At 38.5% G+C, this 26,524-nt stretch overlaps 1 protein-coding gene and 1 long non-coding RNA gene across 7 annotated transcripts in view; one reads left to right on the top strand and one right to left on the bottom strand.

Moving 5' to 3' along the window:
- Katnal1 (katanin catalytic subunit A1 like 1) overlaps positions 1–15,150 on the bottom strand; it is an 82,002-nt gene extending 66,852 nt beyond the window's left edge. The window contains exons 1-2 of one of the 6 annotated variants that reach the window (XM_071611574.1): positions 14,687–14,843; positions 13,983–14,016 (exon numbers count right to left, since the gene is read on the bottom strand). The gene's annotated coding sequence lies outside the window, so the exon portion shown is untranslated. Of the gene's footprint in view, positions 1–13,982; positions 14,017–14,502; positions 14,567–14,686; positions 14,844–14,977; positions 15,032–15,069 lie in introns of those variants that run through there. The other 5 variants (XM_071611573.1, XM_071611576.1, XM_027928950.2 and 2 more) reach the window with 5 other exon arrangements.
- The window catches only part of LOC114087447 (uncharacterized), a 37,724-nt gene continuing 26,155 nt past the window's right edge, over positions 14,956–26,524 (top strand). The window contains exons 1-2 of the long non-coding RNA XR_003581823.2: positions 14,956–15,073; positions 24,349–24,445. This is a non-coding gene — a long non-coding RNA (uncharacterized lncRNA). The remainder of the gene's footprint in view (positions 15,074–24,348; positions 24,446–26,524) is intronic.

The raw sequence follows: 26,524 nt of genomic DNA, 5'->3' as shown, positions 1-26,524 counted from the left end.
AAAATAGTTATCTTTCATTCTTTGAGGTTACCTGAAATCATCTTATAATACTGAACAAAATTTCCAATTTGAAAGAACACCCAAGGAAACAGGAGGGAAAGAACTTACACAGCTCTACACTATCGAATTATCTGAAGGCACATGAATTGGACACTAGTTTTCCTTGCTCGTTTATAATCATCATAAACTACAATAATAGTAAAAATGACTTTGCTTTGCTTCATTCAATTTGTTCTTTACAACTAGAAATAAACATATGAATGTCACATACATATATGAATATGTTACAGTTTCCACTGATGTCAGTTAAAACTACAGAAAATTGGTTTCCACTGAGACTTTTTGGACTCAAGAGGAAGCAAGTCATACATACAGAACACATCTGAAAAACAGTCTATGCTATCATGCATTTAATTAGCCCATACAACTTAAATCTAAACAAAAAACAATGAATTAAACTGTGAACCTTTTCCTGCATCTCAACTTGTAATCTCTTACAATCTTGTATTTCTCTATAGCTTTTGGCGGTCCAAATGACCATCATTAATCTTTCTTTTCTATAAGATGGTAGGAAGAATACCTTCTAAACCTCTGGTTTCCACCAAAGCCCTTGAGCCCAGTAATTCTGGCTTTTCTCCAGGCTTCCCAAAAGACTCCTAGAATCATCTATGGCTTCTATGAAAAAATACTTTCTTCCCCAATACCACAAGAATAGAAGTCCAAAGACACAGAAGATGATATCCTGGGCAAGAATCCAAATTGCACTTCTCTTATTTCCTGGAACAGTAAACCAATGAGTCTACCCAGGAGAGAACATCAAAATATTTCTCTATGGCTGACTTTGGTTTGGGTAACTTGACTTCTCCTGACTCTGAATATTTTATGTATTCTTAAGGGGCTCAAAAAATTCTTCTGCAAAATTAACCATAACAAGTTCTAAGTGTATCAACTGGCCAGTACATTCTTAAAAGCAGTTACTTGCTTTCTGTATTTTAAAATACTATTTGCCCCTTATTCAAGTATAAGTTCCTTGAAGGCAGCATTATTTTACTTGGGAATTATACTTGAGTAAACAACACACTACTTTTATGCAGTAAGAAATTTCAATGTTCCAGTGGATTTAGCCACAGAACACAAGACAATCATGGAAAACCTCTTGTCCAACTTTAGAACGTTAACACAAAACACTAAGGTTTCGGGCTGGGGATGTGGCTCAAGCAGTAGCGCGCTCTCCTGGTTTGCGTGCGGCCCGGGTTCGATCCTCAGCACCACATACAAACAAAGATGTTGTGCCCGCCGATAACTAAAAAAAAATAAATTAATGTTAAAATTCTCTCTCTACCTCTCTCTCTACCTCTCTCTCTCTCTTTTAAAAAAAAAAAAAAAAAAACACTAAGGTTTCATTATAGTGACTAAGCTGCAATTAATCAGTTCAGTGGAAGCAAAGCAGCACCATATATTATTTTCTTCTAAAGTCACTGGGAGACAAAATTAATTAGCATTATTTCTGCTAATAAGTGCAAGTATACAACCATATAGGATTTTTAAAAAATCTTGATGTAAAGAAAGGGACAGCAAACATTTTCTATAAAGGTCTAGACTGTAAATATTCAAGGTTTTGAGGACTCACAAGCAAAACAGAAGACATTATGTAAGTACTTAAATAAGGCGAAAAAAATTGCCATATTTTCAAGGATGAAATTTGAAATATTATAATACTAATAACAGAGCACAACTTTATGTAGGACAGGTCTCCTAATAAGAAGCATAGAACTCTTTCTAGGGTTAATAATTCACTTAGAATTCAAAGTTAGTGTTTCCTAGCATTAAAATCACTCACAAATGCTCCTGTGTTATTAGTGCTGATCTTTAATAAGATTTTACATATTTCATCTTGGAAAATATCTTTTTTCAAAAAGTACCACTTATGCACTGCCACATATTGATATCAAATCACAAGCATATGATTTCCATTCAGCATGTTCACTGTTTGGAAGGCATTTAAAGAATTTATTCTTCTCTTGGTATTTACCTTTTAGCATATCAGTACACTGCAAATTAAGCACTTCCAATAAAGGTTAAGCAGAAAAGTACCTCTACTACACACCCAAATAGATTTTGTAATAAGGAAATTTCCTTGCAATTCCATCAGAGACTGAAAAATTCAGCTAAAACTAGCTTGAGCTCTGGTAAACATATCTACAATAATGCTGGGTGGGAATGGAGACCTCGCTTCTTAGTTTTAAATTTTGACAGCATGGAAAGATACACAAAACAGCTTGATATTACTTGTAATTCAAACATTAGTTAGCACTGAAATAACTTTACCATGGTATTAACTTCAATAAGCACTGTTCTGTCTTGTAATTTTAGGTTGAATTCATTAAGAAACATTATCAAGTCCACAGCAAACACTGATTTCTAACACATTCGGTGTTCCATAATAGTAATTGACAGCAGTTCCTCTCATTCAGAAAAAAATTTAATCTCAGCCCTAAGCTTAAAAGTTCACAACCTTATTGTTAAGCCACCAAAATGCTGGAGGTAAGTGAGAATACTCCGTTTCTAACAAAAATTCATGGAACTGACAATTAAGACAGACCACAAGAGTAAATGCTAAAACTGGCCGTTTATCACACAACAGACTCAAATATTCTCTACAAAATACCTAAGAAATACACAAAAAATAACCATAAACTTTAAATATCTTACATTTCGGCAGTTTATAAAATTTTCCACCTGAGCTTATTTCTGTTCTACCCAAATTTTTACCACCATCAGTTCTAACATATCTTAGCAGATTCCACTTGAGGTAAAATGGAATTAGTGTTTTAACCTTTTGAAAATATTCTTGTCTGTAAGACATTTTTCCACACAAACATCCATTAAGATTAATTCTTCAATAACTTCAAACTCAGCATTGACTTCTTAAATAAACAACAACTGAGCAGTACTGGTAACATCTACCAACTCATCAAGAGCCAAGGAAAACCACTCAAAATCATTTGCCTTGTTTTTTAATTGATTAATGATGTCCCCAACTCTTCGAGCAACTGTTCATGCCAAAAGGCTAATAGTTTTAAACAAGTTTATTTTCTCCAGACACAATTCTGTGCCTGCTGCAATCCAACATAATCTAGTTAATCCATCATTGGTAAACAACTTCCTTACTTGATTTAACAAATGAGCCACTTGGAAATTCACTCTGGGTGCTGCCACCTCATTTTCATTTTTAAATTTTGTGATGAAATTCTATTGGAATAAGATATTCCTTTTTAAGTTTCTACATTTCCTAACCAATACTTTTTCTAGTGAGTTGAGATTTCTATGACGAGTGCTTCATCTAGTAGTGTCAGTCTATGCTGTATTTCTTTAGCATAGCTACAGCGTCGCTGCGTAATAACATAATGCTTTGTCATCTAATTCAATAATCCACACTCCACTGTGTCTTAAAAGCATAACATTCCAAGTTTATTTTTTCATCATTTCTTGTTTTGACATTATAGATGTATACACTGATAAAACATAAGAGCATAAAGTGCGTACAGTATGGCACTTGAAACACTGATTACAGTGCACCAAAAAGTAGTGAAAGCACTGAGAATGTCACATCTCTGACACAATTACTCAACTCTACCACTCCAGTACAGAAGCAGCCACAGACAATACATAAGCAACTCAATATGGCTGCATTGCAATAAAACTTTACTTAATAGACATTGAACTCTGAATTCATTTAATTTCTACATCACAAAATATCCTTTTTGATTTTTTAAACCATTTTTAAAAATGCAAAAATCATTCCTAGTTCATGGGCCATTCAAACAGCATGCTGGGTTTGGCCCATGGACTCAGTTTGCTAATTATTATCTATAGTTTCTATATTTATAATCTCATGTGGGAAGGAAATTAAACCTAAGAGAAGAAGTCAATGAGATAAAAACAGAAAAACAATAGAAAACACTAATGTGATTAAAAGTAAGTTTTTCAGAAAGATCAGTAAAATGAAAAGCCTCTAATAAGGCTGGCCAGGAAATAGGAAAAAAAAAAAAAAAACACTACCAATATCAGATGAAAGAAGGTTATCACTATAATTAGAGATACTAAAAAGCAAAAGATAGCTTAATGAAACACAAATTCTTTGATAGTCAAAACATACCAACATACCAAAACTTATTTGAAAGGAGTTAACTTATATAAATCTACTTGCCCTATATCAATGAATAAATTGAATTTGTAATTTAATTCTTCCTCCCCCAAAAGATATTCCAGATCCAAATAGCTCTACTAGTGAATTCTACAAAGTACTTAAGGAAAAAAATAAACAAATTATAAACAAACACTCCCAGAAAATAACACTTCTGACTCATGAGAATGTGTGGTGGGTAGGTTGGAACTCAGGGACACTACACCACTCCAGACCTTTTTATTTTTTCTTTTGAGAATTGGTTTCACTAAGTTGCCCAGGCTGGCCTCAAACTTGTGATCCTCCAGAGTAGCTAGAACTGCGGTCATGTACCACTGCATCAGTCTTAACATATCTTCAAGCCAGCATTACCCTGACACCAAAATCAAAAACATTATAAGAAAACTGCAAACCAATATCCTCATGAACATAGACACAAAAAATCTTTAAATTTTAATCAATCCAGTAATATATAAAAAGGATAATGACCCAATGGGATTTATTCTAAAAATTCAAGATGGTTTATATTTTAATATCAGTCAAATAATATTATGAAAACATAAACAAAACATTACATGATCATCAGCAGATGCAGAATTTGATAAAACTCAACACAATTCATAAACATGCTTATTAGCAAACTAAGAATATAAGAGAATGTCCTCAACCTAGTAAAAGACATCTATGAAATACAGCTAGCCTTGTATTTATTGTGAAAGACTCAATGTTGTCAACCTAAGATCAAGAAGGCCAGAATCCTTGCTTTCACTCTTCTATGCAACATCAGAACCAGAGGTTTTAACCAATGTAATAGATAATAATAAATAAATAAAAAGCATACAGATCAGAAAAGAAGTAAAATCACTTTTATTCACAGACAACATGATTGCTAGTGGAGAAAATCCTAAGGAATCTAAAAATAATTCTAGTAAATGAATTGACCTTAAAAATTCAAGGTCAATGTTCAAACAACTGTATTTGTATCTACTAACAAAAACTGCAAACCAGAATCAAAATAGTGAAAACACTCCAAAGTACTAAATACTCAGAGATGAGTTTAGCAAAATATGTGTAAGATCTGTAAAATAAAAATTACCAAAAACCAAGAGAAATTAAAGATAGCCTAAATTAATGGATGTGTATGTACAAGTTGCTATGAATTGAAACACTCAAACCGGTAAAATGACAATTACCCTGAAAGCAACCCATAAAAATCGATGCAATCCCAATCCAAATTCCCCAGCAGTCTTTTTCGTTAAAAAAAAAAAAAGCTGATTCTAATATTTACATGGAAATAAAAATAACAAAAAAAAAATAACATATAGTAGGCAAAACAGTTTTGAAAAACAAGAGTAATGTAGGAGGACTTATACCATCTGATTTCAAAGTATGCCATAAAACTACCGTAATCAAGACAGTGAGTGACTGACATAAACACATAGATCAATGGAACAAATTAGATTCTATATACTTCCAACCTAATTAATTTTTGATAAAGATGTCAAAGTGATTCAATGAAGAAAGGACAATTTTTTCCAACAAAAAGGTGCTTAAACAACTGGATTTCCAGATTTAAAAAAAAAGTAGGAACCTCAACCTTCACTTCACATCATTTACAAAAATGAACTAAAAATTGATTATTGACCTAAATGTAAAGAGTCAAAATTATAAAACTTCTAGTTACAGAGAAGAAAGTTGTGGGGGGGGGGGGAGGGCGCAGACCTTATGGAAATCAAAGGGAGATAACTAGAGGAAAGAGACCAAGGGGTGGCAGGAAGTGCTGGGGAGTGATACTGGCCAAATGACGTGGCTATGTTGTGTACTGTATGTACAAATACCAACAAATCCCATCAGTATGTACAACTATAACAAACCAACAAAAATTGTGAGGGGGGAAAACTATAAAGCTTCCAGAAGTCAACTTACCTCCTAGGTTTTTGCTTTGTATGTTTTTTGTTTTTGCCCCATGTCTCCAAGCCCCAATTCCCACAGGAAACAGGGCCAGGTTAACATCCAAATATGCAGTAGGCTGCTGAATCACAGGAAAGGAACCCTAAGTTTACAAAACCTGAATCTATTATAGAGAACAGTATGCATGTCTACCCTTTATACCAAAGGGAGATACTGTATCTTCCAAGGCTGAAAGCAAATCTGAGCTTTGCTTTGAGGAGAGTCACTTTATCCAACCTATAAAGCTACTGGACTGGCACCTCCCTTCATTCTGGAAAGTCCCTCTGCCACTTCCATTTTTCCTTTTTTATGTATCATGTCTTTCTTTTGCTTGGTTTTTTTCCTTACTTTTATGAAGCACATTTCTACTGATCCCAGTATTCATTATAAACTCCTACAAGGTATACTGTAATTTTGCTTTTAACCATACTTTTGAAATTTAGAATTTAAAAAAAAACTCCTTTAATATAAATTAGAAGAGTTTCTAGGGCTTTTTACAGGTTAAATTAAATCTAAGGAACACATGTTTTAGCAATCTCTAATATTTGACACTTCTTATTTTGAGTTTACCATGTATTCAAAACATGAATTCCACATCTTATAATATCTACTGTTGACATGATCCAGTAATGTTGCCCTTTATGGAAGGATCCAAGTACTACTTTTAAGGAGAGTTCTATTTCAGATTGAAAAGAGCTTAGTTCAAGTTCATATTCAGACCAAGAAGAAGGCACACTGCTTTATTTGGTCCCAGAAAATTAATTATGTGTCACTCTTTCATGACACAGATATAAACATAACACACAAAGTCATGGTTTCAACCTCTCTCTTCAGCTCCATCTCACACAGATATAAACATAACACACAAAGTCATGGTTTCAACCTCTCTCTTCAGCTCCACCTCTAACCACTCCCTTCTCTTTGTGAACTACCATCCTCCACAAGGTGCACACACAAGCTTTCTCTCCACACATATTTGAATTAGTTCCTTACAAGACCCACATAACTAAAAAATTAAAAGGTGGCTTATATCTAGAACATAAGCCCACTTGGGATGTCATTAATTTAATTCTTATTTAATTAAATAATAATATTTTCAATTATTTTGTTTCCACAGTAATGGTTTTTAATAGGAAAGAAAACATCTTTTCCAACTAATTTTATGAGAGCAAGATCTAATTCAGTTATAATACATAGGAGGCAAAGAAAAAAATTCTGCTTTAAATTATTTTCATTCTCACACATATTTTTCTCATATTGCTCCTTTTCCTTTTATGAACTATAAACACCTGAAAGTAGATGCTTATTTTAGAAACAATGAAACACTACACTATAAAACAAAAACAGTTACCCTTCCATTTAATAAAGGAGGCAGCTGAGGCTCATAGATCCTGAATTTGAATCAAGTTGTGACTAAGTGAGAGCCTTCCTGGCTCTTTATACTCTACTACCTCAAGTTCCTCCAAAATATATCAGTTCCTTTAAAGTTATACAGCTAGAAAAAATAAAGGGCTTATTAGTAGAGATTTTAGAAATAAGCTATGTTTCCTATATAATTAAAAGTTATTTCCTTCTTAGTCTCAGTGTTTTGAATGATATAAAACTTTTAAAACCATCTGCTTCATATTACTTTATCCCATAGTTTTTAAGCAATCAATATATTGTCATATTTATTTGCTCATCCATTCATCATTCAATCTACACCACTGAGTAAGCACCTAAGTCATTATGCAATTACCTATGTATTTGTAAGAAACTATGTAAGGACATGTGGAGTTTACTAACATAATTCCTGACTTCAAAAAATATATAATAATACTGTATTAGTCAGCTTTTCATAACTGTCACAAATATCTGAGAAAAACAACTTAAAGGAGGAATGTTTTCCTTGGCTCAGTCAGTCTATGGTCAGCTGGTTTCAAGGAAGAAACATCACTGTAGAAGGACATGACGAGGAAAACTGCTCACCTCATGGCAGGTGGAAACAGAGAGAGAGACAAGAAGGAAGGGGCCCCAACAAGAAACACCAGGGCATGCCCCTAGTGGCCTTCCTCCAAACTTGCCCAATCACCTGTGTTTCCATAACTTTCCACTACTCCATTCAGCTATCAATGGATTAATCCACTGATGAGATAAGAATTATCATGATCCAATGATCTTCCAAAGCCCATCTCTGTACATTGCTACACTGGGGACCACACTTTCAACACATGAGCCTTTGGGAGACATTCCAGGCCTAAACCATAATAAATACAAAGGAAATATTATAATAACAACTATATTCATTATCAGAAAATATGTGTCAAATACTGCTTTCATCTATATTCTCCCTTAGGTAGGAAAGAAAACAAAACAGAACTTACTGATTCCCTTTCTCATTCATTTCCTCTTCCTACATCCTAGTCATCAAGAAAAATAGAAAGAATAGGAAAACATGGGACAGAAAAAAATACTGAAATATAAAGACACTCATGGGAACAGAGGGATAAATAAGAATAAAAGAACATACTGAAATACAGCAAATGAAGTTATATTATTTGTCCCTACTGAAAACTGTGAAAAGAAATAAAATATATTAAGTGATGAAAGCTATGAAAGAAATAAAATAAACTGTTTTGGGGAGACTATCTCCTTTAAAAACACAAGCATACACCACAACTAAATTACTTATTGAGCATTGACTAGACCAAGGATCCTTTGAGAAAAGAGTCAAAGCTTATTTGTGTATTGCCAGAAGTTGGTACCATGTTCAATACACAGACAAGTGTTTCTTAAAATGCAAGGCATATTTACTTGACAAATGTCCATAAAATTACATTAAGAATTCTAAAATACCTTGGAACATAAATACAACTAGTATTTAGTAACCAAGCATAAAATTATAAAACACAAAAACAATACCTAGATAGAATTAAAAACTATTAAAATGTTAACTAAAAATAGCTTCATACCAAAAAAAATATTTATAAAGAATGAAAATTTCAAACTAAAGCCCATTTTTCAATAGGCTGCTTAATAGGAGCTTTAATGATTACTAATGGACAGAAACAAAGCTAGAAAGGACTTCAAAGGTCATTTGTTCCCCTTCCCTACCTTTAATTAGCACCACCATCAAACCAGTCCTAGCAAAAGAAACATACTTAAAAAAGACAGCCAGGGGTATTTACCCCACCTTGGAAAAGGACTCCATTTTTTAACCACTCTCACAATGCCTTGAATTTATTTGGCAACTGTCTATTACAGTTAGTGAAAGGAAAGAGAGGAACCGGAGACAGAGACCAGGCAGAGAGTTTATTTGTCAAGATGACAAATCAGAGGCCATCTCTCCAAAAACAGATAGAGGCAAAACAGGCTTGGCGTTCAGGACTCTTAAGGGGCAGGAGAAGGAATTAGAGCCAGGCGGGTCTTAATGCGGTTAAGGGTGGAGTTGGTATGAGGGAGTGGTGAGCCTTTCTCCGGAATGCCCTTGAGCAGGAAATAGAAATTTTTCTTAAAATGGTGGCTGTCACTTAAGACGGCCATCCAGATGCTAAGCAAGGACCTTACAATTAGTTTATTAGGCATTCTATGGCATACATTCCCTAGTTTTACCATTTATAAGTATAGCTATCACTGGAGAGAAAAATGTTTAATATTGCTGAGTGTATTAAAATATGCACATTTTTATTCGCAAACTGATGCTCAAATATCAGTGAAATTAGATTATACCTCAGACTAGAAATGAGTTATAGCCAGAGAATCAAAGAATTTTAGAGCTATTGAGATTTCATACCATCCAGTAGAACTTCCTGTTTTTTTGAAGACAAAAATACATTACTGTTAAGACTATAAAATAACACAGCATTTAAGGAAGCTTCATTTTGGGGAGGAAAAAAAAGTTTAATTATAAAATCAAATCATTATTTTATAATGTAACTACTAGTGGATATACCTGCTTAACATAAAATGTAAAATCATAGAACATGCCCTTTTTCTCAGACAGAACAAAGTTGCTACACTGTTAGTGATGGGAGGAAAGATGGGGAAGAGAAAGATGTTGTTATGGAGTAGCTTATGGTTTATCTCCATTAAACTGTTTAATCTTTCCCCAAAAAAAAAAAAAAAGTATTAACACCCTTTATGAGATAAAAAGAACAGGTTTGAAAAGTTTTCGATAATCACACAGAAAATGAGCTATAGTTCTAGAATTAGACAACAAATCTGTTTAACATCTTCCACTGCCTCACATTCAGTAAATAATACTTAGGGAAACATTCTTCATATAAAAAACATCATTGTAAATATTGAGAAAATAAAGTATTGAACAAAAGGTAAATAAGAACATTTCTAACTTTACTGTTAAATTTATGAAAAACAGACAATAATTATTAGCTAAATGGACAAATCTTTCTTTTTTTTTTCGGGGGGGGGGGGGTGGTGAGGGGACCAAGGATTGAACTGAGAGGTGCTTTGCCACTGAGCTAAATCCCATCTTTTTTATATTTTGAGACAGGGTCTTGATAAGTTACTTGCTCAGGGCCTTTCTAAATTGCTGAGAGTAGCCTCAAACTTGTGGTACTCCTTCCTTAAGCTACTGCATTGCTGAGATTATGCCACCATGCCTAGCACACAATTTACAGTGGTTAAAAAATTATCCAAATGCCAGTTCTTTTCCTGGATTCTCTTCTCTCCAGCTACACATTAGATTACTAGTTTCCCCAATATTTTAAGCTCTTCACTAGTAAAACAAACAAAATTTAAGGAGGAAAAATCATAGGACAGCATGTTTTCCAGTCATCATACACTACCAATTTGTAACTTCAGCTCAGGGAAACAATTCTTGCTTGTACTAACTCAGTTCATCTTCCACAGTGGCTATTCCAAATCTCTATTGTTCTCCTGAATCTCTTCTCACATCAGCTGACCTTTATTGCTATCCACCTCTAAGAGACCATAGCTTTCAACTTTCATCTACCATCCAATGTACAAATACAAAATCCATTCTCACTTTACCTTTCTCAGTGCACCTCCTTTTATCAACTCTAGCACACTGCCAAGGAATACAGCTCACACTTAAATGATAATTGTTAAAGGTAATGAATTAATCCAAGACCAATTCACACTGCTCATGCCATCTCTCCCTAAATTGTCAGGGACCTCTACCAGCTCTTTCCTCCTCCTTCATCTTCAAACATTTCCTCTTTTTGGCTCTTTCCCTGTTAGCTTATAAATCCTCCCTGCCACCAAAAAAAAAAAAAAAAACAAGCCCAGGAACCATTTTTAGCTACTATCTCCTTCTCCTCATAGCCAAGTGACTGGAAATTTTGTATTAGGGAAGAACTGTCACATTGGATAAAGACTTTAAAAAAAAATCTTGAACTTTTTTTAATATTTATTTTTTAGTTGTAGTTGGACACAATACCTTTATTTTGTTTATTTTTATGTGGTGCTGAGGATCAAACCCAGGGCCTCGCATGTGCCTAGGCAAGCACTCTACCGCTAAGCCACAACTCCAGCCAGAATCTTGAACTTTTGAAGAGACATATTTAAATATTATGGATAAAAAGAAAAGCTGAGGGCTGGGATTGTGGCTCAGTGGTAGGTGCGGGTTTGATTCTTAGCACCGCATGTAAATAAACAAAGTCCATTGACACCTTAAAAAAAATTAAAAAAAAAAAGATAAACTTGAGTTTAACTTCAAAATAACCCAGTTGGGGGGAAGGCTTACAGATGAAATAAAACAGGCCGAGCCAGGTTTAACATTTTTAAAGAAGAAATGCTTACTGATCTTCACAACTTTTTAAATGATTTCTATCCACTAATTCTCTTGGACACTGCCCAGTGCTTACCGGCTCTCTGCACCACTCTGCTTCCTCCCTTCCTTCCTCCCCTAGATTGTTTGCTGAGCTTTCTACCAGTTCCTCCTCTCCGCCTCCTAACTTCTTCAGTCCCATCTGCGCACTCTTCTCCACTTCTTCTCCAACATGACCCCCTCCTCCAAACACACACACACACACACACTTTAAATGATGTGCTTTCAGAGAGTTCCATATTCAAACTTCTTGCTTTTTTTCATTTCTTCTCATTCCTTCTCAGTGAGCTGATCATTCTCTTCTGCAATACTTGAACCACTTTATCTGTATGTAAACCTCCATATCCAGCACTGATCTCTCTCAACTCCTGACCCAAAAGCATCTCCACCCAAATGTCTCACAGGAACCTGAGCAAACATTCAAAACCGAACTTATTTTTATCTTTCATCTCAACAAAAACCTGTTCCTCCTCATTTCAATCAAAAGTTTCAGTATTTGGGCTGGGGATGTGGCTCAAGCGGTAGTGCGCTCGCCTGGCATGCGTGCGACCCGGGTTCGATCCTCAGCACCACATACAAACAAAGATGTTGTGTCCGCCGAAAACTAAAAAAAAATATTAAAAATTCTCTCTCTCTCTCTCTCTCTCTCCCTCCCTCTCTCACTCTATCTTTAAAAAAAAAAAAAAAAAGTTTCAGTATTCTCAGTCACCCTAGCCAGAAACCCAGGCATCCTATGTCTTAGGGTTCCAAATCATTCTAGCTCCCAACATTCAAAGCCTTAAGTCATATCAAATTTACTTCTTATATTTTATTTCTCAAAGTCATCTTTCTGTAACTCCAACTGCTTAGTTCAGGCTCTTTTCGTTTCTCTACTGGACCTTTTTAATTTTCTACAATTGGTTTCCCTACCACCACTCTAACCTTTCCTCTAAGTCCATTCTCCACACTGCAGCTGAAGTTATTTTTCTAATATAAACCCAATAAACTGCTACTTTGCTGGAAATTCTTCAATGGTTGCCCCATGTTAAGAAAAGTTCTAAACTCTGATCATGATACCAAGTACTTTAAGATCTGACTTCCCCCAATACACTACAAGGATTCTAGGATCCAGTCATATAGAACTACTGAAGGCTCCCCAAATACAAAATGCTCACTCCTAAATCTATCCTTTGTTCATATAATGCCATTTGCTTACAATGACATTCCTCATCCTCTCTCTCCAATGAAACTTATCCAACTTTCTTAACACAAGACAAGTCACTTAATGCCAAAGACCTCCCCTGACCTCATTAGACAGAGTCATGATCTTTCTACTAATTAGGGGAGAAAATGCCATCAGTGGTTGAGATTATGACTTACATCATGAGTTAGACCCACCTGGGCTCATTTTACCAAATAAGACTTTAGGCAAAATCTCTAAGCCCATTTCCTCATCTCTAAATAACAGTAGTTAACTACTTCGCTCATTTGTTATGAGGAATAAATAAGGACTACCTGCAAATAACCCTGCACAGAGCTTCTCACACAGACTCAGTTTAACAAAAGTTAATGTTGTATGATTATTCCTACTGAATTTATTAGTGTTAAATTAATAGCAACTTGCATCTACCACACTATTGAGATTACATAAGTGTCCATGCCTGACACTGGCAATCTACTATTTATCTCTTCATTCTCACCACTTGACATAATATATGGCAAATAGGTTATTGACAAACTGAGTGAACAAAACAAAATACTTCAAATCCCTATACCATGTAAGGTCCTTTTTTCCCTTAGTGGTCTTATGAAACCTACTTCTGTCTCCAAATACATAAAATTGCTCCTTTAAGTGAAATTTATAGAGGTCAGCATTTTAATTGAGAGAAAAAAATTTGTAGTGTTCCTAATCTTATGTTTCTTGAAACTTAAAAAAAAATACACACAAAAATAAACTCACAATACTAACAACAATTTCCCAACTCACTCCATAAAATACCAATATCTAGGTTATCTACCTTTTGAAATTTTTTAAAACAGTCAAGGTAGGTTTTTTAAATCTGTCAGCTTCCTTACCACGAGTCCTTGAGTCTTGTAACTAAGATGTATTCTGTAGCATTTAAAAAAAAAAAAAAATGGCATTTTTCATTTTAAAAACATGCTCCTTAGGAATTCTGAAAAACACTGCAACAGTCAAAGAAAACAATTACTTCTCCCCCCTACTTTGAAAGAAAAAAAAAAAGGCAGTGCTTTAAACGTTACTAGTAATTTAAAACTAAACTAGTCTTCAAAATATGTGTAGGCAGGGTTCAAACTAGTGGGGAAGGGAGCCGGGGAGGACTCATTTCACAACCTTGAACCTCTACAGATAAAATGCAGAATTGCAAAACGGTAAAACACCAGATACTCCATATGACAGCAATGTTGTCTTTTATCCACGTTCACACTCATCATTTAAACATAATTGCCCTTTGAGAAATAGAGGGGTTTAAAATAAGTATGGTTAAATAGCTACAAATAAACGTATCTGGGAAAGGAGAAAAGTCTGCTAAATTTCGGTCTCTCCGGTCTCACGCCAAATTCGTGCCATACATACGGTTCAGAACCGAGAGACAGCAACCTGGGAGGGTCAGAGGTTCGGGAGGCGCGGAAGGCCCGAGGCCCTGCATCTGGGGCGGCTGCTCCTCCCGGAGCCTAAGCAGGGCGGTGGCCCGATGGGGTGGGGCTGGGCGCTGCAGCCCCGGCAGGCCAAACCACAGGGCGGGAAGCCCACGTCTCACCTCCACTTCCCTCTCCCAGCGCATAGAGCCCAGTTCCGCGACCACCCAAGAGCCCCCTCAGGACAAAGAGACACAGATTCGCCCTGTCCAGGTCCGCACAAAGTTAATCTGTCTTCCCTAGCGGTCGGGGCCGCCGGGCTTTGTAGTTCGCCGGGCCAAGTCGCCCCTCCACCGCCTTGAGCGCGGCGAGCCACCGAACTACAATCCCCACGATGCCCCGCGAGCCCCCGCGCTCGCGCTCCGCTCCCCTCCCCACGCGGCGGCCCGCGCCCCAGGCACCCCGCCGCTTACTACCCCGGCGTCCTGGGCGGCGGGAGATAGGGCTGGGCTGTCAACTCGGGCGTCCCACCACCTGCTCTCCTGCTCTCTCGCGGATTCATTACCTAGGTGCTGCAAGCCGTAGGCCGTGGGTGATGTGGTCCAGGTGGGGTGGGGGTGGGGCGCAGGCCGCCGCCGCAGAATCCGTTAGTTCGCGACGTGCGTGAAAAGGCGGCGGCGGCGTACGGTTGCCATGACAGTCGCGCGGGGTGGGGGGGGGCTCTGAGTTAGCTCTGGGAGGAGCCTGGACAGCCCGCCCAGAGGCGGGGGAAAGGCGGCGCGAGCGCGAGCGCGCACTCTGGGAGAACAAGGAGATGGCTGGCTGAGCTGGGCGGGCGGTGATTGAGGAGCCCGTGCCCGGGCCTCGGCGCGCTCCAGCTAGCTGCCTTCTGGGAGGAGCCTGTGGCGTCAGAGGACCTAGCGTCCCCGCGGGCGCCGCGCGGCTCAACTCTAGTTAAAAGGCCGCTGGTCCAGTTCCATCCCTCGCAGACCCTGCGCCCTTGGGATGTGTGGAACCTCAGCCTGTTCTGTTGGCGCTTTTCATCAGTCAAATCGAATTTGCAGTCTTTCCCACATCCCCTTTCTGCCATTCTCCGGGGAGTAGGGTAGAAAGCAATCATTCGGTATGATGGAACGCATACTTGGCCTTTAGAATGGTTCAGGTTTTAGCACTTGCAGATGGCATTGCTCTCTACTGACTTGGGAGCTATGATATACATTAGGCAATCGTATGTGGACTCTGCGGGATCGTCAGTGTAGTATAAACTGAGGTTAAGAGCGTAGGCATCTAAAATTGATTCTTGGTTCCCTTACTGCCGCTTCACTCACCTGACCTAAACTTCTTGGGTGCAAAATGGAAATACCTGCCTTACAGTTCATGTGAGAAAGAAACGCGTTATTGCGAATGAAGCAGTATAAAGCAAAGCCTGGCATCCAACAGTTGCTATCAAATATTAGTTACTTAATTCATCGTGGTAAAAGTCAGATTGGTTGGTTGGCTGGCTGCGACAGGAGGGGTTTAGCTGAGGAGGGAATTTGCCTTAGTAATGATAAAACTCTGTATCAGGATGAGGTTGTAGCTCAGTTGGTAGAGTGCTTGCCCGGTATGCCCAAATCCCTGGTCTAAATCCTTGATAGCACCAAAATAAAAAGGAAAGAAATGGAAAAGCAGCTCTATATCTTACTAAGAGTTTGGTTGTAGAATTATCTGCAGTTGTCAGAATTTGGAATGGCACCTTAAGATTTGTATAGTTTTGCTGTTTGCAAATTTACCTCAAAAGGAACATAAACATTTATTGTTAGAGCTCTAAAAAAAAAAAAGAGAGAGAGATTCTAGGCCCAATATGCAGATTTTATAGAGGAGGAAAGTGAAGCCTAGAGATTTCATAGGAAAAATGGAGAGGGGTGGAGAGTGAATTGTGGCCTTGTCATTTTCTGATAATAAATGTCTTTTAAATTATGGTCAAAAATAGCAAGCTACTGTGTTGTTAGTTAGGGTCACTCTGTCCCAGAGATTCTGTTGAAATTGACTCATCTCTGTGGAGAGACCAATGTCCTCTTTATGATTGAACGTTATGATTGCACACTCCCTGGGGCCATACAATCTCAGGGTCATTTCTGACTTTTGAGTTCTTGCTGTCTCTGAACACTTAGACTCTTTCACATGTCACCTGCAATTCTTTTCTATTTCTGCTGTCACATAATGTGGAAATCAACCCCTTCTCTTTTAGTCGTTTCTATAGCACACTCTTCTGAAGGTTTGGAGCAGCTGAGGGGTTTTAAATGAAGGACACAGAAAAACTAAAATTATAATTCCCTTTTCTTAAGAGTCCTTCACTTCCCCCAGGCATTTTTATCCACCAACTCTATGTCTTCCGTATAAGCTGCAACTTCCCACTGTTCATAATCTCTCTGCTCCCATCTCCCCTCATCTTTTCACAGTACTTTTAGTTTTTCCATCTCCTAATCGATGCCTTCAAAATTACCTATAATTACTAAAATATTTGCCAGTTTTTTCCTATGCAAAGAAAGCATCTTCTCCATGAAAAACTCTGGTGCCAGCTATTAAAATATTTATTCATCACAGTATATATCTCCATATTCTATTTGATTCAGTCCACAAGGTAGTTAATAAATATTAAACAGTATAAAGCAAAGCCTGGCATCCATGTGTGACCTGTCCAGGATATCTTCATAAGTTCAGTTATGAAAAAAACATTTTATTATGCCCATAAAGGTGGTTTACTCTATTTAGTGTAAGTAAGAAAGCAGGTGATAATAATTGGAATCCATTATCTAGGAGAAAGAAACCAAATTCTAGGTAATTATAGCTTATATTTTGCAGAATAAATGACAAAATTTAAGTCATGAAGTCCAGAACAAAATCTGAGCATTAAGCCATGATGATATCCTGAAAGACTCGACACCTGGACTTCTCACCTATAGCACTTTGATCACAACTCTGCATACGTAATGAGCATATAAATAGATTCTCCTTTACTCCTGGATAAGATGATACTGATCTGCTACCAGCTGAACACATGTTCTTGTAGTAGGGATGATAGGTTCACCTGATCCATCTCTCCCTCATCTGGTTTCCCTTGTGACCAGTCACTTGTCTCTGCAAGGCAGCTGGCCAGAGTTGTAGGGCTGTCTGCAGCCATGAAGAAGTCTCCAAACGTAAGGTCCCAATGCATAACCCTCCTTAGTTTTTGATGTCAGAATTCCAGAGAATCAGTTTGGCAGGACAAGCCACTTGAGAATAGATGACAGCAAAGAAAGCAAACAGCTGCTCTGTAGTGAGTTGGAGGTGGCAGTCACGCAAGGGAAGACCATGAGCCACTGAAGCACAGCTATAAAACTCCTCACAAGCCAGGAACACCTGCGAAAGAATAAGGATCAACAAGAAACTATTATTTTTCACTGGACACTTTGGACCCATTCAAGTGATAGTTTAATGCACTGAACAAACCTAAAAAAATGAAGCCGAAAGTAGCAAGAGATTAATACACACAGGCCATGTGGTCAAAAGCCCCACTCTCATTAAAGAGACAGTGCTTCTGGTCCAAGGTCAGATGTTTTTCCTGGGTTCTCAGCGTTGGCCTCTGTAGCAATTGATGTTTTGATCACCCTTACTGGTGGTCTGTGACCTTGGTTCTCATCAAAGCTTTCCAACCATCCCTCGGTGTATTATTCACCAGCTCCTCTACCAGCTCCCAAGGTTCAGTCTCTACACCCTCTGCATTTCCAAGTTCACCTCAGCTCTAGTTGAAGCTCAGATTGCTATTGCTTGTTCTGAGCCCCAAATCTCAGTGCTCCAGCAAGCAGGCCTTGTGCTCCTTTACCTGGTTCTATTGCTTCAGTTGTTCTCTTCCCTTGAGAAGCCATTCCCTTACCCTATCTAAATTCTACCTGGTCTACAAAAACTAACTCAGGCTTTTACATGAAATCTTTCCAGATTATTTCTGCTCATAATCATATCCCCCTGCTCTGTACTCATAATATTTCCTGCCTGTATCACTCACTTAACAACTGGCCATACTGCCTAGGGTAGCTCATCTAGTTAGTTTTTGTCCTTTTCTCCTCACTATATCTCAAACTCTGCAATGTGCATTTTTGCATCTTTATAATACCATATATAAATAATATATGCATATATAAAATAAGAACACAATAAATATTTTGATAGGTGGTTCCTTAACTTTTATCCTCTAGTACGTCCTTCTGGTACTACTGCAGTCTCCCCTTATCTGCAGGAGATATGTTCCAAGATCCCAATGAATGCCTGAAACCACAGATAGGAAAAACCATTATACATAGGGTACTGTGTGTCTGTGTGTATATGTGTGTGTGTGTGTACCTACGATAAAGTTTCATTTGTAAATTAGGTATAGTGTTAAAATAACAATAACTAATAATTATAATAATGCAGTGTATTAAGAGTTGTTTAAAATTAGAAACTTTGTGGGATTTTCCATTTAATATTTTGGAACCATGGTTGATCAGGGTAACTGGGACTGGAAAGCAAAACCAGGGATGAGGGGGCACTATTGTATACAGAATATTTGCAAACCCTCAATAAAAATATTCCTGAATCATATGGAGGTGTGGGTCCCTGCAGTTTTGTAGCAGGGTCCCTTGCAAGGAGATTCCCATAAGTCACTGTTGCTCTGGGAGAAGTCAGTGCCAGTGCTCAGCTCCATTGTCCTTGAAGGCCTCCTAAAGCAGAGCTTTCTTCACTGGCTCATAGCCCACTAGTAGGTCATGAAATCACTTTGATAGAGCTCTCCCAGCTTTTTAATATTTCAAACGTGATAAGGTAACGCAGGATAAAGTAAAACAGAAAATGCTATGAAAAAAATCTAGAGTATATGTGTATAGTTACAGTGAAGTATAGTCTGGCAAGCACTGAGCTGTTGTCTGTTAGCTTCAGAACTACCCTCTCCTCTGCTTGATGTTGGTGGGGCTGAAACTGGGCTAACCACACCTCTACTTTGTTAAGTGGCCAGGGGAGGCACTGGAGAAAGCAAGGCAGGGAGGAGCCAGGACAGCTTGCTCTTTCTGTTGCATTTACTGTGCATTGTCCCAGCAATGGCCTTTAGTGCCCCCTGCATTGTATCCCTTCTCCCTTTGTCCCAGAGTTAATAGCTCAGCCTGGGAGTGTCCCTTTTCAAGGGTCCGAGTTCCAGCTCTATGGAGCCTCTCCTCCATGCTTCTGGCTTCTGGTAACTCTAACCTCCTCTCTGATTCCCAACCCTAGAGTGTGTAGCTCTTCTTGCAGTTATTATTCTGTGCCTTAAAAATATTCCCAAACATCTGTTTAATCAATGCCTTACATTAAATTCTCTATGTTGAAATACTTCAGATTCTTCTTTCCTAATACACATTGTGAAGTAAAATATGTTTCCTACTGTGAATTCAGTCCAAAAGGCTTAAGAAACCCTGCCATAGAGGAATAGAGACCTCTTTAATAGACGCCCTAGTATCCAAGGGCCAGATCTAACCTATAGAGTCACTCTGAATTCCAGTCTCATGAAGAGCAAAGACCCAGTTCCATTACAGCAGATGCCACTATGGAACTCTAGGCCCAGTGTGGCCTGTAGGGACCACTGCCATTTCTTGCAGGTAATATGAGGAAATAATAGACAAGAGAAAGCTATGCAGAAACTTACACCTCATTCCTACATTTCTGCCTTACCCAGTCCAAATGAGACTTTCACTCTATTTTGCTCCCAAACTTACTATATTTAGGCTTCCATCTCCCATTAGAAGCCAGCCTCACTTTAATCACATATTCCTAATGAAAAGAACGGCTCCACATTAAGAATTCAAAATATTTCTCATATATGCCAAAATAAGCCAAAAAAAAAAAAAAAAAAAAAAAACCTCTCCTGGCAATGGTCTAAGGATTCTCCTTGCCTGTGATTTTGCATTTCTTTATGCTAGTTTAAAACTATGAACAGAAAACCCAGGACTTGAGGCTGCTAAGTGGATGGTAACACTCTCTGGAGTATTGTGGGCACATAACTCAATGCATAAAAATACAGTCAGCTGTGAGAGCTGGAGTAAAGGTATTTCCATTGAGCACTGCTGAAAGTCATTGGTATACTCTGCTAGAAACCAACAGACTAGCAACACTTCTTTCACCTAACCATTTAGGTCCTTCATTTAGTAGAGGAACCCATAACTAAATGTGAATTACTCAGGCAAACGTTGGCAAGAGTTACTTTGTGACATGCAGAGTATCTTGCAGTGAACTGAAAAGCATGTCACCTTCTGATTTATCCACTGATGCGTGTTACAGTGTAGGTGGCGTGTCACAGAGGAAAAGCAGCTTGCGATCAGGTTTTCTATTCATAGAAGGCAGCAAGCACTGTGCCAAGCAAACCCAACCACAAAACATTTCAGATCTCAATGGAAGAAAAGAATGGTACAGCTGGGATTCCCCTTCCCCTTCTAGAAGATGCCAGCCATGCCAGAGGGGGCCTCCTATCCCTGTTATTCTGTCTTATTTTTCTTGGTCCTGCTTCACTTCAGCTAGAGAGAGAATTTAGAGTGGGTTTGGGGGGAAATTCCTTTTCCATTCCTTCTTCTCATTTCTCTGGTGCATTTTAGGTCTTCTTTGAGATTTATATGTGTAAACATTATAAAATCATAATTATCAGCTTACATGAGTCTCTCCCAAGTGGTTAACTATTGAATTAAACTGTTTCTCCCATTCTCATTTTCCTTGATATTTTCTCCTTATGTTCACCAGGCTGTCTTACTCCTGCCTCAAACCTTACCCCAAATTTTACATTTCAAAAAAATTCTCAGTGGCTAAAGAATTCTAGGAATACTTTTGTCTCGGTCCCCTGCAGACAGTTGTTCCCTGTTCTTACTCTGAAATTGCATTCCTATAATCCCAGGATGAAGCAGAAAGATCCCAAGTTCAAAGCTAGCCTCAGTAACTTAGTGAAACCATGTCTCAAAATAAAATATAAAAAGGACTAGGAGTATAGTTCAATGGTAAAGAACCCCTGAGTTCAATCCCTAGTACCTACCCTACACACACACACACACACACACACACAAAGTCTATGAAATAAAGTAAGGACAACAATTAAGTTTCAGAAGAAACACTTGTTTCTTCCTTCTTGATCTGTGCCAGCACTTACACTTTCGTGACAGATAAGCATTTGAGATTTTTTTATATACCTTTATTTATTTATTTTTATGTGGTGGTGAGGCTCGAACCCAGGCCTCACATGTGCTAAGCAAGCATTCTACCACTGAGCCACAACCCCAGCCCCAAACATTTGAGACTTTTAACAACTAAAATATACAAAACATAGACTGCAGATGTAGCTCCATGGTAGAGGTCTTGCTTAGCATGAGTGAAGTGACGCCCTGGGTTTACCTCCTAAAGAAAAGAAAACACACAATTTCAGAGAGTTGCATAACCAAATCCACCACACTCTGATTTTGATCTTATTTGGGGAATGCATTTTGTTATTATTATTAATATTAGCAAATTATTATTATTAGCAAACCCAACCACAAAACCACAAAATATCTGCTATATTATAAGCATCAAATAATATTGTGTGTTTTTAAGCTTTATATAAATGTTATTATACTGTGCTTTTTTGGGTGAGGGTGGGGGTGATACCGGGGATTGAACTCAACCACTGAGCCACATCCCCAGCCCTATTTCTTATTTTATTTAGAGACAGCGTTTCACCGAGTTGCTTAGCACCTCTCTTTTGCTGAGGCTGACTCTAAACTCACAATCCCCCTGCCTTCACCTCTAGGCATGCGCCACCGAGCCGGCTATACTATGCCTTCTCAAGATGGCCTTTTTGTTGTTGTTGAACATTGTGTTTCTGAGACTTATCCATATTGTAAATGTAGATTTAGCACATTAATTTTAATTTCTGTAACCATATAATAGGATCCATTAATTTCCATTTATGTTCAAGGTTATTATGGATAGGTAAGGACTGCTTCCATTTTTTAAAATTGTTTTCTAATTGTCTTGCAGATCCTTTATTACTTTCTTCCTGTGCATTTTGTGTGTGTGTGTGTGTGTGTGTGTCGTCTATATGTCATAAGTTTTTGCCTTGTGCTTACCATGAGGTTATTATATTTAATAACTTTGACTTTCAGCCTTCGTACTGAAGTTAAAAGTGATTTACACACCACCACTACAGTATTAGAGTAATCCAATTTGAGTGTGTACTTACTTTCACCAGCGAGTTTCAGATGTTTTCATGTTACTTATTAGCATTCTTGCCTGTAGCTTCAAAAACTCACCCCATTTCCTATTGATGGATATTTTACTTGCTCCATGCTAGCTATTGGTCAGAGGTTGAATTCAGTTCTTTGCTAAAGGAGCCTCTGCAGAGGGCATTTTATAAGATGCCAACTTGCTTTACCAAAGCCACAAGGAATAATACTCACTAACAAGACAGAAGCCAGGATCTTAAATAATCTGTTCATGCAATTGTCAGTGTTTGCAAATTCTATTGGTTAGAGAGTAGACACAGGTCCAAGTCATACACAAAAAGCAGGGATTATGCAGAAATATGAATAACAGGAGGTGGGGTTTATTACATACCATCTTACATTCTAACCCCCCCCCTCAGGAATAACAATGAAGGATAGTAGAACCACGGTTATAGATCTGAAGGCTTTAGCATGTCTAGAGATTTACTTCTCTTTCATTTAAAAATCTGAATAGGCAGTGTAAGTTGGTATGACAGCTCCTTAATCATCAGGGGCCCATGCTCCTTCTATCTCATCGACCTGCCCTTCCCAACACGTGGCTTCTCATTGTGCAAGATAGCTGCCATAGCGCTTGCTGCATTCCAACGCCTCAGGTCCAACCCACATACTGTGGGCAGAATAATTGTACTAAAGCACAAATATGATTATCTCTCTTCTCTGGTCAAAACCTATCAGTGGCAGTTCTAGTCTACAAAAGAGTATCCCAAACCATTTGTACCATTAACCCCTATGCTCAAATGTACATACAGACATATGTACATTTATTAATTTTTTTATTTATACACACCCACACTCAACCATACGTCTATAAAGGAAACATAAGCCCTACAAACTAGCATTTATCCTTGTTGCAGATCTTGTGCTCTGATAGTGTCTATTCCATTTCATTCACATTTAATTCATGAACTAGTTGGATGTGAGAAGGCACAACCTACAAGTGACTTGGCCCTGCCCACTCTTCCTTGCTGTCTGCAGTCTGCCCTCCTCACAGTCCCTGACGTTGGTGCCCACACACCTCCTCTCCTGACCACCGCAGCTTCCCCCACTCTGCCTTTCACCTTCCCAGCTCCCCTGTGGCCTGCAAGAATCAGCCCAGGTATGGCCATTCCCTCACCCCAGTCCTCTTTCTGTGTGCCCCATAGAACCCACGCCCCCCACCATCACAGCGGTTATGCTGATTTTAACCATCTGTTCACTTCTCTGTTTTCCCACTAAGCAATATATTCCTAAGAATGGGGTCTAGGGCTTTGGTTTTGTATCTCCAGTCCTCTCATGATGCCCGACATAAATGTTTGTAACATGAATAAGGAAATGAGTGAATGTTACAAAGATGTTCCTGACAGCAGTTATTGAAAATCTGTTGTATGTAGAGCATTGTGTTGGAGAGAATTACGAAAAAAAAATATAGTGGGATTTGCTGAAGCTAAACAAAAAATAGGTATAAAATGACCTATATTTATAAATAAGAACTGTCTATATAGACAACTAAGTACTATCAAACGTCTCACTGACAGTAGATTTAAGGTCGCAGCACTTTCATCCCTCTTCTTAACAGTTTCACAACTTTCATCTCTTAGGTGAGAAACCTCAGACATCCCTCAGACACTGCTCTCCCAACCCTGGTCTGCTCTCCAACAGCGAAGCCTGGTGTGCAGCAAAAGAAGAGCTGTTCAAGTGAGTTTTGATCAAGTACCCCACATGACTAATCCAGGCCCACCAAAATAGCACCAGGGAGCCAAAGTGAGGTAATGCAGCAGGTGATGGGAGGGTAGTTAAGGACATGTCCTGCAGCTCTTCCAGATGCCAGGGTGAACCAGAACGTTCAGGAATGCAGCAGAGGAGAGCAGAGTGAATCCCCAAACAGACTCAGTGTCTCACCTTCAGATACTACTTTGACCCCAGGAAGCCCAGTGTGCTGAGGGCAATTCTGCAACCCGATCTGATACATTAACAAATAGACCAAATTAAAAACAGAAGCAGATCATATTAAAAAGAATGAGATATTGTAAGGTAACAACTCAAGCTTTGGGCTTCACTGAAAATCCCAAGAGCACAATAGTGGCATCATAAATATCCTGACCCCCTCAAACTACTGCGTTCTCCCTCTAGTTAATAACACTAGCAACTGTTTATATTTGTTCTGAATTTTATACTCTGTGAGGTGTTTCATCTCATTTTATCCTCACAGCAGTCCTGTGAGATAGGTACAAGTATTAGCTTCCTTTTGTAGGCAAGGAAACAGATTTAGAGAGGTTAAACCATGGCCCATGGGTCACACAGCTTGTAAGTGAATAAAACTGTTTGGGTTTCTAATTTATCATAGTACCAATTTGTTACAATGGGATAACAATCAGAAACCTGGGTTCTAATCCCCGGGTGGCTAGCTACGCAGCTGTGTGATCTTGGACTAACCATTCAACCTTCCAGGCTTTCTTTCCTCATTTACAAAAACTGTACGCTATGATGCCACCCCTATCTGCCTCCCAGGGTGCTTAAGAGCACAATACAGCGGGTATTGTGGAACTGCTCTGTAACCCACGTGGTAATCCACAGATGTCAGATACTAGCAATCTTTCTAACAATAACCAGAGTAATAATTATTATAATCTTTTTACTTTGGCAGTAACTTTCATCACAACCGTTCAGTAATTTCTCAGCTTATTGTCATCTATAAAGCACCCCTGTGGGTACCATATCTCAAGGTTAATCAGCTACAGATCAGTGAAGGAGGGGGCTCTTCTTCCTGGCATAACTTCAGAGCAGGGATTCTCAGTGTTGTGTCCACTGGAATTCATTGAGGAGCTTTAGACAGACAGGTTGCCAAGCCCCACACTGACCAATTACCACTTTAATCTTGGGGCAGGGAAGGAACTGAGCATCAATTTTTTTTCTAAGTCTCCAAGTCTATTCTAATATGCAGATAAGATTGGAAACTACTGCTACTGAGACTATTTATCATCTTCATGGCTACTGAAAGGGATCTCAGTTTTAAAGGGACACAGCTTCTGATTCTGTTAATATCCATCCCTTTGTTACAAAGATGGAAGTATGTAAGTCAAGAAGATCTGAGGTTTCTTGGGAAAGAAATCCAGGAGCTGAACACTGAGCTCAAACCATAATCATCCTAAAGAACCACCAACACATATACAGCAAGCCTATTGTGTTAGTCAGCTTTCCATGGCTGTGACAAAATATCTGATATAATCAAATTAAAAGGAGGAAAGGTTGTTTTGGGCTATGGTTTCAGGATTTCAGTTCATGCTTGCTGGGCCCTATTGCCTTGGGCCTGTGGCAGCACAATACATTATGATGGGAGCACATGTCAGAGGAGGCCTGTTCACCTCACCAGGGAAGCAAAGAGAGAAAGAGGAAAGGGCTGGGATCCCAATATCCCCTTTAATGGCGCATCCCTGTGACCTGACATACTTCCACTAGAGCCTGCCTCCCAAAGTTCTACCACTTCCTAATAGTGCCACAGGCTGGTCACCAAGTTGTTAATACACAGGCCTTTAGGGGACATTTCAAGATCCATTTCTAAACTGCCACTGTTGGAGGGAAGCAAGGGTGGATAAGGCAGTAAACACAGCAGAGCATCCTGGTCAGAGAGTCTCTTCCCCATTGCTGTTCCTCCACCAAAATCCACTTCTCGAAAGCATTCCACCATACCTTCCCTATGCCAGAGTGAATAGAAAATTGTATACTTAAAAAAAAAAAAAAAAAAAAAAAAAAGATCTTGAAGGATAATACATAACC

The sequence above is a fragment of the Marmota flaviventris genome, chromosome 4 (genome assembly GCF_047511675.1).
Source record: "Marmota flaviventris isolate mMarFla1 chromosome 4, mMarFla1.hap1, whole genome shotgun sequence".
NCBI classification, from domain to species: domain Eukaryota; kingdom Metazoa; phylum Chordata; class Mammalia; order Rodentia; family Sciuridae; genus Marmota; species Marmota flaviventris.
This window is presented reverse-complemented; position numbering and strand designations above follow the sequence as displayed.